The sequence below is a fragment of the Leptopilina heterotoma genome, unplaced genomic scaffold (genome assembly GCF_015476425.1).
Source record: "Leptopilina heterotoma isolate Lh14 unplaced genomic scaffold, ASM1547642v1 Lhet_237, whole genome shotgun sequence".
Lineage (NCBI taxonomy): Eukaryota > Metazoa > Arthropoda > Insecta > Hymenoptera > Figitidae > Leptopilina > Leptopilina heterotoma.
The window spans coordinates 1933700-1953512 of record NW_025110953.1 but is presented as its reverse complement, the minus strand read 5'-3'; positions in this window follow the sequence as shown (position 1 = coordinate 1953512).

The window sequence follows — 19813 nt, the reverse complement described above, 5'->3', positions numbered from 1 at the left end:
TATTATGTTATTTTTAAAAAATAGTTGAATTTTTTAAAAGATTTTTTGAACTTTTGAAAAAACTAATCAATCTTTTGCAGAATTTAATAAAAAATTTGAAAAACAATTGTTTTCCTGAAAATTTTAACAATAAATCTAAAAATTTCGATTTTTTAAATATATAATGTATAATTTTTTTGGAGGTATTTGAATATTGGGAAATATGTAATATTGAAAATATTAAAAAAAATTATAATACAAAAATTCTTAAAATTAGTTTTTTAAAAATATTTTTAAATCAATTTTGAAGGATAATAGATTTCTCATTATATATTTATTTGAAAATTTTCAAAATAATTGAATTGTAGCAAAAATTTTTGAAAATAATTGAAATTTTTGGTAAATATTAAAAAATTAATCAAACGTTGTTAAAGAATTTTTGTTGACATTTTATAATTTTCTATTATGTTAATTATTTACTTAATAAAATATTATATATTATTTAAAAAATGATAGAATTTTTAAAAGAATTAAAAAAACTTATATATTTTTTGAAGAATTTTAACAAAAATTCTAAAATTTTAGATTTTTGTTAAAATTTTTAATGTGACTATTTTTTGGAGATATTTGAATTTTCTGAGATTTAAAATTGAAAATAATTCAATTACAAAAAATTACAATAAAAAATATCCCAATATTTACTTTTCTAAACAAATTTCTTAATAAATACTCTTTTTAAAACTATTTATTACTTCGATTTTTTATTAAAATTTTTCAAAACTTAGATTTTAAAAAATGTAAATGAAATATTTTAATGAAAAATCAATCATTTTCAATGAAATTGTATGAAATTTGAATTATTTAAAAACTTCTTAACCACATATTTCGATTTAATTATCTTAGAAAAAGTAATAAAAAATAAATTTTGAAATATTTGATTACAGTTATTTTTTACACAAATCAAAGTTGTATTTTATACCAAAGAAGTAGAATTTTGTTGCAATATTTGGTAAAAAAGTAAGTCGCATTTTTTGAATATAAGTCGAAAAAAGTCGCCTTTTCTGAAAATAGTCGAACTATTCAAGGCCTGCGTTTCCCCCAAATATTCTTGAATATAAATTACTACAACGTTTGACTTTTTCGTAAATTGGTATAAATTCTGAGTTTAAAATTTCTCTTTATATTAAAATTATTTTCCCCCAAATATCACCATTTATTAATTAGGATGAAAAATATTTGAGATGACTCTGAAAATATTGCTTCCCTCTTGGTCTTCGTTCCTCTCCATATCTGATTCTTTTTATCCTCGTTTCTTTTTTTTTTGTTATTATTTTTTGTCCTTCGCGCATCGAACTGCACACAACTCAGCTTCATTCGGTTCGAAACTTATATATATAGATAGGGTTGACTCCATTCTCTAGATGGAAAACGTCCACCAATGCATTGGAGCGGTAAACTTATAACGAACGTGCGATACATTGTGATCGTTCGAATTATATCTGTCGAGAGCGTCCTCGAGAACGCATCTCTCGTTCGTCTGATGTTCGAAAAAAAGGCGTATAGTCATCCAGTTTGTATCATCTATCTATAATATACACAAGTCCATATAAATATTATACCATTTAGTAATAGAAATTCACGTAAATTGTATATTAAATCCAGTAATCGCATTTTCTATAATTATAATTATTCGTATATATATTCCGATATCGTTGAAAAAAAGGATTTATTTGACATTCCTATTTGTTTTATATATGAAATATTTCTCCTATAATTGTTTTAAAAGAAAACTTGCTCGTTTTTTCATTTCTTTTTTAAATAGAACAATGTCTTTTTATCTACGCCACTGAAGTTGGAAATAAAACTATAGATTTATATAGACGGTTCCGCCTTGTATGTTGCGCATAGATCTGCTCATGTTGGCTTGCATATATAAAAAGGCCGCATTTCCCGATAAAAGTTGCTTTGAACGAGATCTTGAAAAAAAAATTAAGCATGAAATTGAAAAAAAAAATTATAATTCACACATTAAGCGAGTTAATTTTACTTTAAAATTGCAAAATTCTCGAAGAAGATAAATGTTACGTATTTTTTTAATAGTCATAGAAACAAATAATTTAAAAACGTTGTAATAACAATAGTTGTAATAGAAAAAAATTCTCGTAAAAATCGCAATTATCTTTATAAATAACAAAATTCTTCTCCAAAGTTCAATTATTTTCATAAATGTCAAAAAAATTCTTGTCCTAATTTCAATTCTTTTCAAAATTTTTTCTAATTTCAATGATTTTTAATATAAGTTATAATTAAATAATTATAATAAAATAATTTTTTATAAGTTGTTTAATTTAAAAAAGATTTGAATTTGAAATTTTTGAATGTCTTAATTCCTGTGCAAAATCCTGTTCCAAAAATAAGATTAAAAATAGAAATTATGCAAATATTTTTCTTTTTTTCCTAAAACAAAATAATAATTTTGTTAAAAAAATTCTGATTCATAAACAAAAATAATGCAAAATAAATAAATTTTCTATTTCTTAATCACAGTTGTTTAACAATTTTCTTATTTTGTTTAGAAGCAAAGAACAAAAGTCTGCATAATTTCAATTTGGCAAAACATACCTAATATTTAACAAAATTTTAGTCTTTTAATGAAAAGGAGTGAAAAAAATTCTGATGATTTCTATTTGCCATTACAATTTTGAATTACCTAATTATAAAATAAAAATAATTATAACATAATAATTTAATATACAATCAATCTAAAGATAACAAAAAACAAAAGTATAAACAAAAGACAACTTCAGAGTGTGAGGGACAGAAAAAGTGAATGAATGAAAGAATATACAATTTATTATAGTTAATATTAATATAGTTAATTAAGATTAATAATAATATTATTGTTAATGTTAATAATCAGGGTTGTCATAAAAATTAAATTTTATTTTTTTCCTAATTTCCAGACAAAATTTTGACTTTTTCCCTGACCCTAAAGAATATTCTGATTCACTTTAAAAATTATTAGATACTAAAAAAAAAATTCTATTGCATTTATTTACGAATTTCTTTAATTGCAAAATAATTCGAAAACGTCAATAACTTCATTTTTAAATAAATATTTAATCATTACTATTTTTCCATAGGAATTAAGATTTTAAAAAGCTTTAAATTCAATTTTACGAAATTTCGATTATTCGGAAATTCTTTAATTACATAAATATATTCTAGAAAATAAAAACTTTCTAAAGAATTAGAATTAAAATTTTTCAAAAAATGATTTCTACAGAATTGTTAATTAAAAATATGAAAAATTCAGATTTTCAAAGATTTTAATTTGAAATCTTTTCAAAATTTAATTATTTCAAAAAATTCACGCTATAATACTTTTAATATTCAATTATTATCTACAATTTTAACTGAAATTCATTTTTAAATCAATTTTTATTAGAAAATTCTACGAGATTTCAATTATTTAGCTAGAAAAATAAATAATTTATTGAATAATTGAATGTTTCTTAACATTGAATTCTCATAAAGAATTTTCTTAACAAATTTTTAAATAATTGAATTTTTTCGACAAATTTTAATATAATTTTAAAGAATAATTACATTTTTCGAGGAATTTGATTAAAATTGTATAAAAAATAATTGAATTTCTGCGATGAGTTTTACTTATAAAAATAATTGAATTCCTGTAAAAAATTTTATTATTTAATGAAAATAATGGAATTATTACGAAGAAACTTATAAAAATTTTGTAAATAATTGAATTCCTGTGAATATTGTATTCTTTATGAAAATATTAAATGTTTGCTTATAGAATTTTATCAGTTTTCTTAAATACTAAATTTAATACTTTTGGAAAATGTTAGTAAAATAGTAGATTTATTGAAAATCATTGAATTGAGGAAAATTTTTGAAAATAATTGAAATTTGACCTATAGTAGATAAGCAGTGCCGGTTCTATATACAGATCCCTGCACCGACATGTTACCGACACTTTTAGCCCAGACTCAAACCATTTATCCAAGACTCAAACCCTTGGGTGGGGGTAAGATCTTGATGATTAGGCGGAAATGACGTCATACACATTCCTGCACCGACACTTTTAGCCCAGACTCAAACCATTTGGGGGAGGGTGCGATTCAGAGGCGGATATGACATCACGGGGGAGGGTGTGATTCAGACCATGATGCTGAGATGGATATGACGTCACACTTCCTAGAATTTTTGCTTGTGTAATTTGATATATTCTTATCTAAGGAATTTTTACCATTTACTTGTTGTTTATAATGTCTTTGATTTATTGCTTCCGGTTTGGGATTTATCTAAGGAATTTTCCCCACGTGTAATTTGATGCCTATTTATTTCTTGGAATTATAGTCTTTATTTAAGCTATTGTTTTACATGTAATTTGATATCTTGTTTATTAGATTCTTATCTAAGGAATTCTTCCCATGTACTTGTTGTTTATAATATCTTTGATTTATTGCTTCCGGTCAACATTTTTAGTACTTTTCATAAGAATGCTTTTGATCTTACCGCAATTCTAAGAAAACTATAATTAACTTCAAGGTTAAATAGGTCATATCTTGTGTATATAAAGAGAGCAATTTTTCTAAACGAAATCATTCCTGCAGTTTAAGTTGGCTGATGAACATATTATTAGCAAAGCATAGTGAAATTCAAGTGCGATTAAACAAATTAATACAAGAAATTGATAAAGTTAAAAGTTTAATTGAAGAAAGGTCACAGTTAAATATTTTAGTGAAAAAATTTGAAAATTTAAATTTAAGTGATAAAAATGAATTTCGATAAATTAAACAAGGCAAGCAAAGTCTTTGTCACCAAGACAACAAAGGAATTAACCATTGATGCATTCTATAAAGTAACAGACATTCGAAAAATTGATACGAAATTTGGTCCGAAAATTGTTGCTGAAATAAGTAATGAATTTAACATTTTCCTACCACCAAGAATGCTAAAAATATTTGAAGAGGATGCAAATCTTTTCAACAGTTTGAAAGCAGAAGCTGTAAGAGGTGGTGTATATTTGAGAAATCGTGGAGGACCTTACAATCAAATAGAGTTTGTTCCTGAGGGAGTTGACCAGTAGAAGACAAAAAAATGTCATATTTACCATGTGGAGAAATGTTATTATCTAAAATTTACAACTTAAATCCATCATTTACTAAGCAAGTTGTCGTTGGAGCAGAACTGGACACAAATGGGAAAATAATACCAAAAATTCAACTAAGAAGCAGCCATCCACGAGTATCATTGTCTTTGAAGCTTCAAGAATGGCGTCTATTGTGTGATGCAGTAAAACATATCATACGATTTTTCAACGGATATTGTGATGCAACAGTGCTGGATTGTGAAACGTTTACAATACGTTTTAGTGTTACATATCGTTTAATATCAATTGAGCGTTTAGATCAATCATTTACATTTAGTGAAACTTCATTTGCAATATTTAATGAACTTATTCCTTGTGTTGAACAAAAATATGTAGAACTATCAAAATTCAATTTGCAGTATAGTAAAGATATAATTGTAAAGTTTATTGCAGAATTAATCTTTAAAAATAATGTAAAGTCTACAAAACATGCCACAGAGTTTATTAAAAAACATTACAGTAGAATACTTCAAAAAATGATGGGAAGAACTAATGTTTTAAATTTAGAGACATTATTGCTGGAACTTGTCACATTTCACTGTAAACAAATATCAAATGAAGCTATTCAACAAATGTCAAATATTCAATGTATAAATGGTAAATTATTGTAAAGAGAAGATAAATAAATACAAGAATGCATACAATTCAATTTATTTTTATTTTAACCTTCCTTAAATATATTATAATTCAGATTCGTTTATCCAACTGTTATGAGAGTTATCAAAACCTAACCATTTTACAAATACATTAGATCCTCGTTTTTTTAATACTTTTTCAACTAAATATACATCTGGATATTTAACTTTAGAAAGTTCTTGCTCGTAAAAACATCCACTTATTAGATTTTCCTGATAATCCTTCAAGATATATGTTATTGGATTAGTATTTTTTACATCGCTTATAGTAAATATTTCCGTAGTCCAGTTTGGCGTATAACCTTTTTCAAAAACATGCTTAACTTTACTTATACGTACTCTATCTCCAACTTTAAATTTCTTATTATATTTCCTGTTTACTGCAACTTTTTTAAATACATCAAACAACAAATTATTTTCATTTTCAGCATTTACATCTATTGGTTTCATTTTTATTGTTCGATGTTTACTATTATTATACGCATTTACTAAATCACTTAGTATGTCTATCCATTTGTAATTACCGCGTAAACTGAATTGCATCCACATTTTATTCTTCAAAGTACGATTAAATCGCTCACAAATTGACGCTTTCAAATTACTATGCGTAGAATACAAGTTAATGTTATAACTTTTAATGAGATTTTCAAACTGTGAATTATAAAACTCTTTTCCTTTATCTACTTGCAAATTTTTTGGTATACGTTTTTTAAATAAAATAGATTTCATTGCCGCAGTCACATCTTCACCTTTTTTGGACTTTACTGGAACAGCCCAAGCAAACTTTGAAAATGTATCAATGACGGTTAACAGGTACTTGTAACCTTTGTTTTCTCTAGCATAAGGTTGCATTTCAACAAGATCAGCTTGCCAAGTCTCGTCAATACCTCGAATGTCAACATTTCTTCGCTTATAATTTCTTCTCGCTGGTTTATGTAACTCTTTCACCAACTGTAGTTTTTGATCCTCCATTGTTAATTACCTTCAAGTGTGCGCAGTCTGCTGTCTAATTGTAAAATAATCTCTTTGCTGGTAGACATCATCTCTATATTTCTTTCAATACTGATTCTTAGATTTTCAAAATATTTTTTTATCAAATCTTCTATCTCTGCAATCTTTACAACATTGTCATTTATATCATTTCTCACAGAACCGATTACATCATAGATGGCGTTCGTTTTAGATTCAATAACTTTGTTTACAGTATTCAAGTTTACTGCATCACTGTTGCTCTCAGCATCAGCTACGTTACAAAGTTTCTTATTTTCAATATTAAAATCTCCTTCACCAGTCAACTTAAAACCAAGTCCTGGTGGACCTCGATTTGAAGTTTCTGTGCTTTTAAACTGACGTCCGAATATGTCAATACTCATCATGAAAATGATAAAAATTTCTACAACTGTTAATTAATAAACAATTCCAGCTTCTCTCAACTCTTCAATAATTGATATAATCTCATTATTATGACTGGGATTTCCAGCTGCTTGAGATGCCAAGAGCAATCTTAAACGATCAACCAATTCATTAGGATCATCCCAATAGACATAATCAATTTTTGTATCTTCTTGTTGAGTCATATATTCTGGAATTAAACCTTCACCAGAATGTACTGCTATATAGTTTAGATATTTTAAACTCTTTTTATCTCTAACAGCGCCATCTGCTTTGTAATATTTTCTATGAGCATTAGTTGATATTACAATATTTTTATAATTTTCCCGATCAACTACACTTAAAACAGCTTCTTCTGGAACTTTTTTGAATAAAAGCTCAAGTAAACCTTTCGTTGCAGGATATGTTTTATTACCTACACTAATATTATTTTGTTCAAAATTTATTCCTGAATTACCAATCATTAATTGCCCTTTAGATAATTTACGAACTCCATATGAAGGATCTAAATCTTTTCCCTTTTCATCCAACATTTGAAGATATAAAATAGCACCATCTTTCTCTGATTCATCTCCATCTCCATTATCATCTCCATCATCATCATCATAATCATCACCGTTATCGTCATCATCAGCAGCTGTTGCAAATGATAAGTCATCTCTTAAAAATGAATCATTCTCTCTCTTAACTTCTTGATCTTCTTCAAACTCTAAAGGAAGGTCTCCCTCTCTTTCAATTTTTACTGGTCGAATTTGTTTAACAATTTCAATGTCATCAACTAATTTCTGAATTGGTGTCACTATAGGTTTAAAGGTATTATTTAAAGTCTGTTCAATTTCTTCCTTGCCCAATTTCATCAGTCTATGCTTTCGTCGAATAGCATCACTGGCTTTTGCAATTTGACCAAGAATATCTTTTTGTTTTCGCAAATGTTTCAAGTGTGTAGAAGACATGTTGATTGACCAATGTCTTGAATGAAACTGTTTATAAAGAATATCATTTCTCTAATTTTATAAAACAATCAAAACACTTTCTATATCTGCCTTCATTGATATCACGATCTTTATCAATCACTATAAAATCATGCTTATTTTTCCAACAAGAGTTGCACAGTTTTTTAAATTCCATAAATGTCATATCAGTATTTACATGATCATCATAAATATGTCTAAGATTCATTTCATCTTGTTTGAATAAAACTAGTAAATTAACATTGTCACGTATTAAATGTTTTGGAATGCGCGCATATGTTTGACATAAATAAAAGCAATCCACCGCTTTGTGTCTTCCCATAGCAAAAAAAGCTTTAATATTATCTTGTTTTTCACATGCTACGTCATCAAATATAAATATTGAGTTTGGTAACGCATTGTTTGGTTCTACAACATCCACATGTTCATTAAATGGAAAGTAGCCAACACCCTCTACTGGTTGCAAAATGTTTTCTAAAAATTTGTATTTTGGTTGATATAACGATTTTGAGTACACATAAACATTTTCAAATCGTAATCCATTGGGATGTATTAAAAGAGCAAGTAAAGCATTTGTCTTTCCACAATTTGACGGTCCACAAAATATTGCTCGCACACTATTTGGCAATAAATTTCCATGACGATTATCTGTTTTTTTATTACAATCTTGAACAAGAGTGTCAAAATTGTAAACTGGTAATTTAATCGATTGTGCTTCGAACTCCATTCTTACGATAACTGAGGTTAAAACTATAAATACAAGGTTTTTAATAGTTTCAATGTCAGTTTACTGTAGTCGCTTGTAACGTTTGCATGCAAGTCCAATAATAAGGTCCATGCTACTTTACAGCATCTGATTGCTAGGTCTAGTTTTTTAGGAGAGGTTTGCGATTTGGTGTCGATCGTCAACTCTTTCATGCTTTGAGCAAGGTCCACGTTTCCTACTGTCGGAGGCAATTGGGATAATTGACTATTACTGTGATAATTGACTATTGCTGTCATAATTTTTTTGTTAGATCATTAAAGGTTGACTGTTTGTAGTCAAATGGCAAAAAACTATAAATACATTGGTTATATAGATTTCCCCTTTAGTCTTGAAAAAGTTTTCTAACAGTAAAGAATATAAATATGGGTGTAAATAAAAAATAAATTAGTTTAAAGAAAACTTCGAAAAGAGTAAGACGAGGTAGAGGTATTTTGAATAAAATTATCAATAAATTACCTTTCGAACTTCATATACCTGGCTATCAATACTGTGGTCCAGGAACAAAATTAGCAAAGAGATTAGCACGAGGTGATCCAGGAATCAACCCTCTCGACGCTGCTTGTAAACAGCACGATATTTCTTATTCAAAAAATAGGGAAAGTGTAGAAGCGAGAAACGCAGCTGATAGAGTACTTGCTGATAAAGCTTGGCATCGTGTGTTTGCTCCTGACGCAAATTATAGTGAAAGAGCTGCAGCTTACGCAATAACAAATGCAATGAAGGTCAAATCAAAATTGGGTATGGGAATCAAGTCAAAAGAAAATATGAAGAAAAAGAGGGAAAATAAAAAATCAACGTTGAGGAAGATTGTAACCGCAGCTAAAAAATCTATGAAATTGGATACAAATGCCCAGTCTACTATTAAATCAGCACTTGAAGGTGCACGTTTGGCAGTTAAAATTGCTGGTGGCAGGCGAAAAATTAATAAACCTCGCATTTTACCGATACCTTCTAAAGTGGGAGGAATTTTACCTTTTCTTATTCCTTTGTTTGCGGGTTTTAGTGCAACAGGGGCTCTAGCAGGGGGAGCAGCTGGCATAGCTAAAGCTGTAAATGATGCAAATTCTGCAAAACGTCAACTAGAGGAAAGCAAGCGACACAATCAAACAATGGAGTCTATTGCCTTAGGAAAAGGGCTCTATTTAAAACCATATAGGACAGGTCTAGGGTTACACCTTAAACCTTATAAAGCAGGACAAGGATGCAAGTCAAAAAACTTGAAGTAAAGCTACCTCACCGAGCCCTAACCGACTTAGATTTACTTAAATTTGCAAAGCTTTTAAAAATTCCATATTTTCGAGGAGTTTTTATGCGAAATGAACTACCTATGCGTGGTCCTAAAGAAACTGAATTTGCAATTATTAATCTAGATGATAAAAATGGTCCCGGTACACATTGGTGTGCATATAAAAAGAATAAAGATAAAATCGTATATTTTGATAGTTTCGGTAATCTTCAACCACCTTCGGATCTTGTTAAATATTTTGGTGTTGGTAGCATAAAATATAATCATAAACGATATCAAAACTATAATACATATGTATGCGGACATTTATGTCTTAAATTTTTATGTAAACAATTGAATATTCCTGATTTGTATACTCTGCATATAAATAAATGATATTCTTAGTTTAAACGTTAGTTATTACTTTGACCTCATCATGGACGATTCACTTATTTTAACGTTGTCTGGAAATTCTTCCATCTTAGAATCTCAATTTTTTCCACCAATAGAGTTGTCTAATTTTAAAAATTATGCTCTTGGTCTTGTTGAATTTTTAACTTTTAATTCTATTCCTAATATAGATGTTGGAAAGAATAAATTTTACGTAGGAAATGAAGAAATTATTATACCCACAGGAAGTTATGAAGTTAGTGATATTGATCAAGTTTTGCATTTAATTTTAAAAAATAAAGGAATTAATTTTAGAATCAAACCAAACAATAATACATTGAAATGTACAGTTTATTGTGATGAAGAAATTAATTTTAAACCCAATGATTCTATAGGTAGTTTGTTAGGATTTTCTCCTCGCAAATTAAAAGCTCAAGAATACCATGAGTCTGATCAACCAGTATCAATCATTAAAATAAATTCATTAAGAGTAGAATGTAATATAACAACGGGAGCATACATTAATGGTGAAAAAGTGCATACAATTCATGAATTTTTTCCTATTGTTCCACCAGGATATAAAATAGTGGAAGTACCAAATCACGTCATTTACTTGCCAGTCGCTGTCAAGACAATAGACTATATTCAGTTGCGAATTGTAGACCAAGACGGAAATTTAGTTAATTTTCGAGGGGAAACTTTAACAATAAGGCTTCATATTAAATCCTTAAAATAATGGGTATTGTTTTTAATAATAGAAAAAGGATTGGTTTTGGTTATAAAATTAAGACACCATGCCAGAAGCAAATCAGTCGTCGGCGAATCTTGAAGAGATTAACACCTCAGAACCTGCAACTACTGAAAAATCTCGGTCTAAAGATTGTAAAAAAAGGAAAAGAGTAAAAAAGAGATTTAAGGTTATTTTTACTTGTATTTGTGCCTTTGTATTTCAACGTATTATTATTTGCTATGGAAGGGGAAATTTTAAATATTGATTCACCAGTAATTTTTGATGAATCTATTGCTCATTATGAAGTTCATGCGCAACAACCATACACATCATCAACATACAACAATAGTGACGAAATCCGCATCACGGTACAGAATCAGGATCATTGCTTATTTCCAAGCAAAAGCTCGATTCACATCACTGGAAAACTTGTGAAACCTGATGGAACAGCTCTAGAGCGTACAAATTTAATTTCTAATGGCATATGTCATTTATTTGAAGAAGCAAAGTATGAACTTAATGGTGTAGAAATTGATAAAAATAAAAATGTTGGTCTTACAAGTTTAATGAAAAATTATATTTCTCTGGATGCTAGTCAAAATAAATTTCTTGAAAATGTTGGCTGGTTAGAATTTACCAATGAACCAACCTTAACAAATGCACAAGGTTATTTTGATGTTTGTATTCCTCTGAGTATGATTTTTGGTTTTGCTGAAGATTACCAAAAAGTTATTATTAACGCTAAACATGAGCTTATTTTAATCAGATCAAGAACTGATGCTAACGCAGTGTTGCAAGTAGCACCTTTAGAAGAGTTTAAAATTGTCATTGAAAAAATTGAATGGTTATTACCATACATAAAATTATCAGATGCTCGAAAGTTTAAATTATTAAAATATATTGAAAAAGATCCATCTATTCCAATAAGTTTTAGAACTTGGGAATTGTATGAATATCCTTTATTACCAATTACTCCTAAGCATATTTGGAGTGTAAAAACTTCAAGTCAATTAGAGAAACCTAGATTTATTGTATTAGGGTTTCAGAGAAACAGAAAAAATAATACAGTTCAAAACTCTAGTTGTTTCGATCATTGTGATTTATCTGATGTAAAATTATTTTTAAATTCACAATGTTATCCTTATGGTAACATGAATCTGAATATTGGTAGAAATCAGTACTCTACTTTATATGAAATGTTTACAAATTTTCAAGCATCTTATTATAGTAAAGAGTCTCAACCAATTTTATCAAAAAAAGAATTTTTACAATATGCTCCTTTAGTTGTAGTAGATTGTTCAAAACAAAATGAGTCTTTAAAAAGTGGACCAGTTGATATCCGCTTAGAATTTGAATCAAAAGAAAATTTTCCCGCCAATACTTCAGCTTATTGCTTAGTTTTGCATGACCGCATCGTTGAATATAAACCAATCAGTGGAATTGTCAAAAAAATTGTTTAACTTTAAGCTTATATATATTTAACTCTTTACGCGTAATGAGATTAGTTGATTTAAAAATGCAGTACTTGATAGATGTGCAAGGATTCAAATTGCCAATTAATAAATTTGTTTTAAAAGAATTAGCTATAGTTTCTGTAAATAATGATTCAATACCAATAAATATGGTTTTCCAACCTCCTTGTCCATGGAATTGCGTCACAAACAAATATAAATATATCAATCGTTGGTTAGAAAATAATTTCCATGGTATTCGTTGGAATGCTGGTGATGTACCGTACGTTTATTTAAAAGAAATTTTAGAAAATGTGTTTAAAGAAGCAAAGACAATTTATGTTAAAGGTTTAGAGAAGAAAAAATGGTTAAAAAGCTTAATCGATGAAAAATATTGTATAGAAATTATCGATATGAATGATTTAAATTGTCCTTCATTAAAAAAATTAAACATTGAAACATGTATTGGAACTTGTTCAAAACATTTAATCAACAAGAAAACTTTTACTTGTGCTCTTCAGAATGTTATAAACTTAAAAACTTGGTTCTGCAAAAACTGTAATATTTGAGTATTTTAGTTGAAAATGTATTCTATTTTTTTCCTCAATAAAATTATAAAATATCAATTGCACTGTAATTATTATTTCTAACCTAACCTTATTGTTTTCAGGAATAAGAAACGACATTTATTTTAAATACATTTATTTATTATAATAAATTACAATATTTTTTAAGTATAATTTATTGTAAAAATTGTATAAATCGAATAGCAGAGAACTAATACAAACTACATTTTAAATAAATATTTACATTTTATACATCAATTTCATCTATTTCCATTGGATCATGCTGTTGGTAACCCCAAGGAAAGGTGTCAGTTTTCCCTGGTATCAAAATTCTTTTATCATCCTGCCAACTGAGAGCAATTTTATTTTGTTTGACAGTAAATACTTCATGTTTTTTGCTGCGTATAAAGTGCTGAGATCGGATCAGGTTTTCATTTTCATTGAGAGTATGCTTAAAATCATCGAAACCTATTTTTTTTAAAGTTGAATATTTTACCCCTTTTGCTTTCTTTTTAGCTTCCTCATCACCCCATAACTTGAATGCATATAGTTTTGATCTTAAACCTATAAATTCGTCTACAATTTTACCGTTATTTTCGTCTTTCATAAGACCCAGGATTTTTTTATTTGCAAGTGGTATATTATAAATGTTGTTTTCAGGATAATCGGATGTATCGAATTTATGTAAATCTCTTTTAATATAATCATAAAAATTTGGTACTGTAATGTGATAAACAAGACTGTCAGTATCTGTGTAGAGTAATTTTGCAGAATCACTGAAAGTTTCGTTAATGTAATTGTAATGAAAATCATATGTTATTATTTTTGATATGTCTAGAATAGTGAATCCTATGTAAATTGGTTTGTTAAAGTATACCTTTGTTTTATTCATCTCAATAATGACCATATCTTTATCGAATATGGTGCAACTATGAAAGTTTGGTTGAGCAATTAAATTTTTCGCGCAATACCTTCCCTCCCATTTTGTTATTAATCTAACATCTTTGTGTTTTCTAACATTTTCCATTGTCTTGCCAAATACGGAATTGTTCATTAGCTTGTAAAAATTCTTCTCAAATTCATTACTCGATTTTTTTCGAAGCTCGGTATTTAAATCAATGTAGGGTTTTAACCATTGCTTTTGCTTAAATTTTAAAACTCTATGTATTTTAGTTAATTTCATTCCCAAAGATAAATATAGCTTTAAATTTCTATAGTGAATTGTATAGTTCTTCTTTGGTAATAAATTTGGAATCAATTTAGGAATTGTACATTTTGCGAGAGGAGGTATGAAATGTTCAGGGCATAAGGGCAAGTCTTTATGTGAATCATGAAGTTGAGTTGGATAATCTAAATCTACTTCAAGAATATATCCTTCAGGAGAATCATCTGGAATATTTAGGAAAAAGTCATTACTATAATTTTCTAACCATTCAAAATCTGTATATGGCAAGCTCTCGCTCATAGAAGCACCATACTGATTATTTATATCGAAATACATGATATAAGATTCTGGTATTAAGGGATTAAAATCTTTTTCCATAAATCTATTATTAGCTTTCGCGTATCTGTTTGAGCATTGTGAAACACCACCTCTAATTCCCTTTTCAATAAAAAGCAACATTTCTACATCTGTCAACAAATCAAGTTTTATGTCTGTGTACTTGAGCATAGCGTCAAATGCCAGTCCTGGGGCAGTATAGTAATGTAACGCGTCCAAGTTATAAGTTGTAAAACAGGTTTTTCTAAAATTTTCAAAAATGTCGGCAAGTAGTAGAACGTCAGTCTGTAAATACAAGTCAGAGTATTCTCCTATTGTTTTTAAATTAAACGTTTTCCATACGTTACAAGCATGTTCATAGTCTTCGTCTGAAATATAAGCGTCATTTAATTTAGAGTAGAAAGAGTCTTTTACTGGCAATTGTCCTTCTTCTAATTTTTCCCAGCTACTAACATATTCGTAAGGAAATATTCCTTTTCTTGTCAATAAATTAAACTCGTCCATATTTTTACAATACTTTTTAGTAATTTTTTTCTCATCATTTTCAAGATAGGAGGATAATTTGTCTAAACTGCTGGGCATAAATCTAAATGAATCCAGAAATCTTAATACTACTTTTGTGCCTTTGACATACTTTGAAAATGAAATGTACTTTTCCTTGTTTATTGGTAACAGTTTCATTTCACCCTCAAAAGACGTTGCTAAAGCTTTAATAATGAAATGTGCATCATATCCTGACAAGTTGTGAAAAATTATGGGAACAACATGCGAATCTTTATAATTTACATTGCAACCTTGATGTGCTGGACCACGATATTTTCCCGTGAAATGACAATGGTCGCGGTGTTTAATGTCATCATTTTCAAAAGGTTTTTCACAAATATGACAAACTGTTGCTGTATCAAATTGAATTTGTTGTAAAATAGTTAAATTTTCCATTGGAATAATATTTGTAAAATAAGTATTTGCTTTTTCAGCCAATTGTTTTAATTCAGCCATGAACCAATCAACACAATCTGGACCCCGATATGATTTAAATTCTGAAAGTGATTCGTCGAAATTGCAATGTACATAGAAAGCAAAACTTGTCGGGATATGTTTTTGGTATGTTGATGTGTTTGTGTGTGTACTTGCTATAGGTTCTAAGAGGCTTTCAGTGTCAGCATACACGACAAAGGGAACACTTTCTTTATTTCTATAGTTTTTAAATTTTAAAATTTTATCCTCTTCTTTAGGCAAAATTACTCGACACTTGTTTATTTTATCACAATCCAATTTATGATTATTAAATGATTTTTCGTGTACAAAATGGCATAAACACCTATCACAAAGTAACATTCTATGACTGTTTTTTGAGATCTGTGAATTTACTAATCGAGATAAATTATTGATTAATGCAAAATGATAAATTTTGTTATTTTGAAAATTATTATCATCATCATCATCGTCTAAATCAATTTCAGTATTTTCAATCATTAACAAATGATAAGTAGGTTCATTTGATTTGTTTTTACTTAAATAAAGTGGAACAATTTCATTCTTTTTATTACTGCTTTTATCAATTCCATAAACATTAATACTCAGGTTGTTTAATTTTTCAAATTTTGGTATATCCTTCAGAGAAATGGGGAATTCAAAATCATCAAACTTTAAATCAGTATCTTTAAAGTGAGGATATGAACTTGTAAGATTCTGGTTCGTTTCAGCTGGATATCGTTGTGCAATGATAGACCATAAAAAACAGTATTCATCAAAATTTTTAACATTAATCACAGCTCTTTTATCAATTATAAACTTTGGCATTCTAATAAAAGTTGAGTATCCAGCCGCAAGAGGGACATATTTATTTATATTAACACTTAAATTTATAATTTCATTTAAAGACCAACCTGACTTTTTTTGTTGAAAATCATCAATCTTAACTAGAAGCTTTTCACGAATTTTATGATCAAACCATTCATCAAAGTTTGTTGATTCTAAAATTTTTGAATTTTTAGTATTGAAATATTTAATATCTTCAATTTCCCTACCCTCTTCTAGAGCACTAAAATTTGCTGCAAGAATAACATTAACTTTCATGTTTCCCGTCTTTTTAAATGCATTTTTTAATCGAGAAATAATCATTTTCTTTGCATCACTTAGAAAACTATCTATATTTTTATGTTTTAAATTTATAACTACACCTGTTCTAATTCGATTCTCAAAAGCATTCTCTAATTCTTCCCACCTGATCCATCTCTCATCCTTTTTAAATAAGCCCGTTCCTGTTCTTCTTAATTTCTTAAACTTTCTGCTGTTTGCTTTCAGTAGTCCAATAGTTGACAAAATCTTTCTTTTCTCTCCACATGACACGGATCCATTTCTTAACAATTTGTTCAGCAATCTAATGTTCTTTACACTATTATTTATCCAAAAATTTAATTCCTCTGTTGTAGTTTTTTTACTTAATGTTTTAAAAGCATCGTTCATAATTTTCACAAAATCTTTACAATAACTGGAGCTTTTATCAGTTTCCATAACTTTGCTTGCTTTGTTTAATTTATCGAAATTCATTTTTATCACTTGAATTGAAACTTTTAGTTTTTTGCTAAAATGATTAACTCTGATCAGACTATAATAAAACTTTTAACTTTATCAATTTCTTGTATTAATTTGTTTAATCGCACTTGAATTTCACTATGCTTTGCTAATAATATGTTTATCAGCCGATTTAAACTGAAGGAATGATTTCGTTTAGAAAAATTGCTCTCTTTATATACACAAGATATGACTTATTTGACCTTGAAGTTAATTATATATTTCATAGAATTGAGGTATGATTAAAAGCTTATGAAAAGTACCGAAAATGTTTGTAAAAAAATTCCTTAGATAAAACTTAGTCAAAACAAAATAAATAAACTGTATAATAAGACCTGAAGCAATAAACAACAAGTACATGGGAAGAATTCCTTAGATAAGAATCTAATAAACAAGATATCAAATTACATGTAAAACAATAGCTTAAATAAAGACTATAATTCCAAGAAATAAATAGGTATCAAATTACATGTGGGAAAAATTCTTTAGATAAATCAAAGACATTATAAACAACAAGTAAATGGTAAAAATAGAATTGCGGTAAGATCAAAAGCATTCTTATGAAAAGTACTAAAAATGTTGACCGGAAGCAATAAATCAAAGATATTATAAACAACAAGTACATGGGAAGAATTCCTTAGATAAGAATCTAATAAACAAGATATCAAATTACATGTAAAACAATAGCTTAAATAAAGACTATAATTCCAAGAAATAAATAGGCATCAAATTACACGTGGGGAAAATTCCTTAGATAAATCCCAAACCGGAAGCAATAAATCAAAGACATTATAAACAACAAGTAAATGGTAAAAATTCCTTAGATAAGAATATATCAAATTACACAAGCAAAAATTCTAGGAAGTGTGACGTCATATCCATCTCAGCATCATGGTCTGAATCACACCCTCCCCCGTGATGTCATATCCGCCTCTGAATCGCACCCTCCCCCAAATGGTTTGAGTCTGGGCTAAAAGTGTCGGTGCAGGAATGTGTATGACGTCATTTCCGCCTAATCATCAAGATCTTACCCCCACCCAAGGGTTTGAGTCTTGGATAAATGGTTTGAGTCTGGGCTAAAAGTGTCGGTAACATGTCGGTGCAGGGATCTGTATATAGAACCGGCACTGCTTATCTACTACCTATAATTTTATTAAAATTTTTGAAAAATATTTAATTTCGGAGAAGAATTTTATTTATAAAAATAATTGACATTTTGACAAGAATTTTATTAGTTCTGAAGTAATTGCATTTTTGCAATCATTTGTAAGTTTTCAATAATTTTTTTTTAACTAAAATTCTTCTATATAATTCCATTATTTTGAATATTAATTAAATATATACATTAAAAATTTAACTAATTTCAGAAGAATTTGAATTATTAAAATTTTCCAAAAATTTAAGTTCTTCAAAATTTGTTATTAAATTACATAATTCATAATTGAAATTTTATAAAATTTCAAATTTAAACCTTTTGAAGTTCATCTATTTATAAAAATTGTAAACGCAACTCTTTTAAAATTAAATTAATTTTGAAATATTTAAGTAAAATTATTCATTAAATAATTCAGAAGTAATAATTTTATATGAGTTTTTCAAGAAATAAGTTATTCATAAAGAAATTATTGTCAAAAAGAGGAAAAATTATTAATTAATATTATTAATAATAATTAATGTAGTTTAAATTAATTATAAACAAAAATCAATCATAAACAAAAATTATAAATTTCTCTAAAATAAAAAATTGACCAAAAAGTCTATTTTAAAAAGTCTATTCCGATCATAAAATAAATTTAGAATTTATTTTATGATGAATTATAACAGTTTAGATTAATTATAAATAAAATTCGAATTATAAATTTCTCTAAAATAATTAATTGATCAAAAAGACTAAAATTGATTATAAAATAAATTTATAATTAATAATAATATTAATAAAATTATTGATTAACAATTTTAATGGTTTAGTTTATTCATAAACAAAATTCGAAATATAAATGTTTCTAAAATAAAAATTTGAACAAAAAAGACTAAAATTACGATCATAAAATAAATTTAGAATATTTTTCACTATATTTTATTCGATATCATAGAAAAATAATAAAATTATTGAATTTTTTATGATAAAGAATTATTATTACAATTTTACTCTTGAACGAAATTGTTAAAAATTATTATAAACATAAATTATATCAATCTCCGGGGACTCTTCTAATGTTTACACTCGTTATCGTTTTTTAACCTCGCTTTTAAAAGACGAAATTAAAGTTTGCAGTATAGAACTATATATGTATAAACAATCATCATTGATAAGAAAAACTATTTTCAGCAAACTATTTGCAAGAAAACTTTTTACAAATATTGTTTTTTTGGGAAAAATTTACGATAATCCACTTTTAATTTCTGTAATTAATTAAATAACAATTTTCAAATGATTTTATTACATGTGCA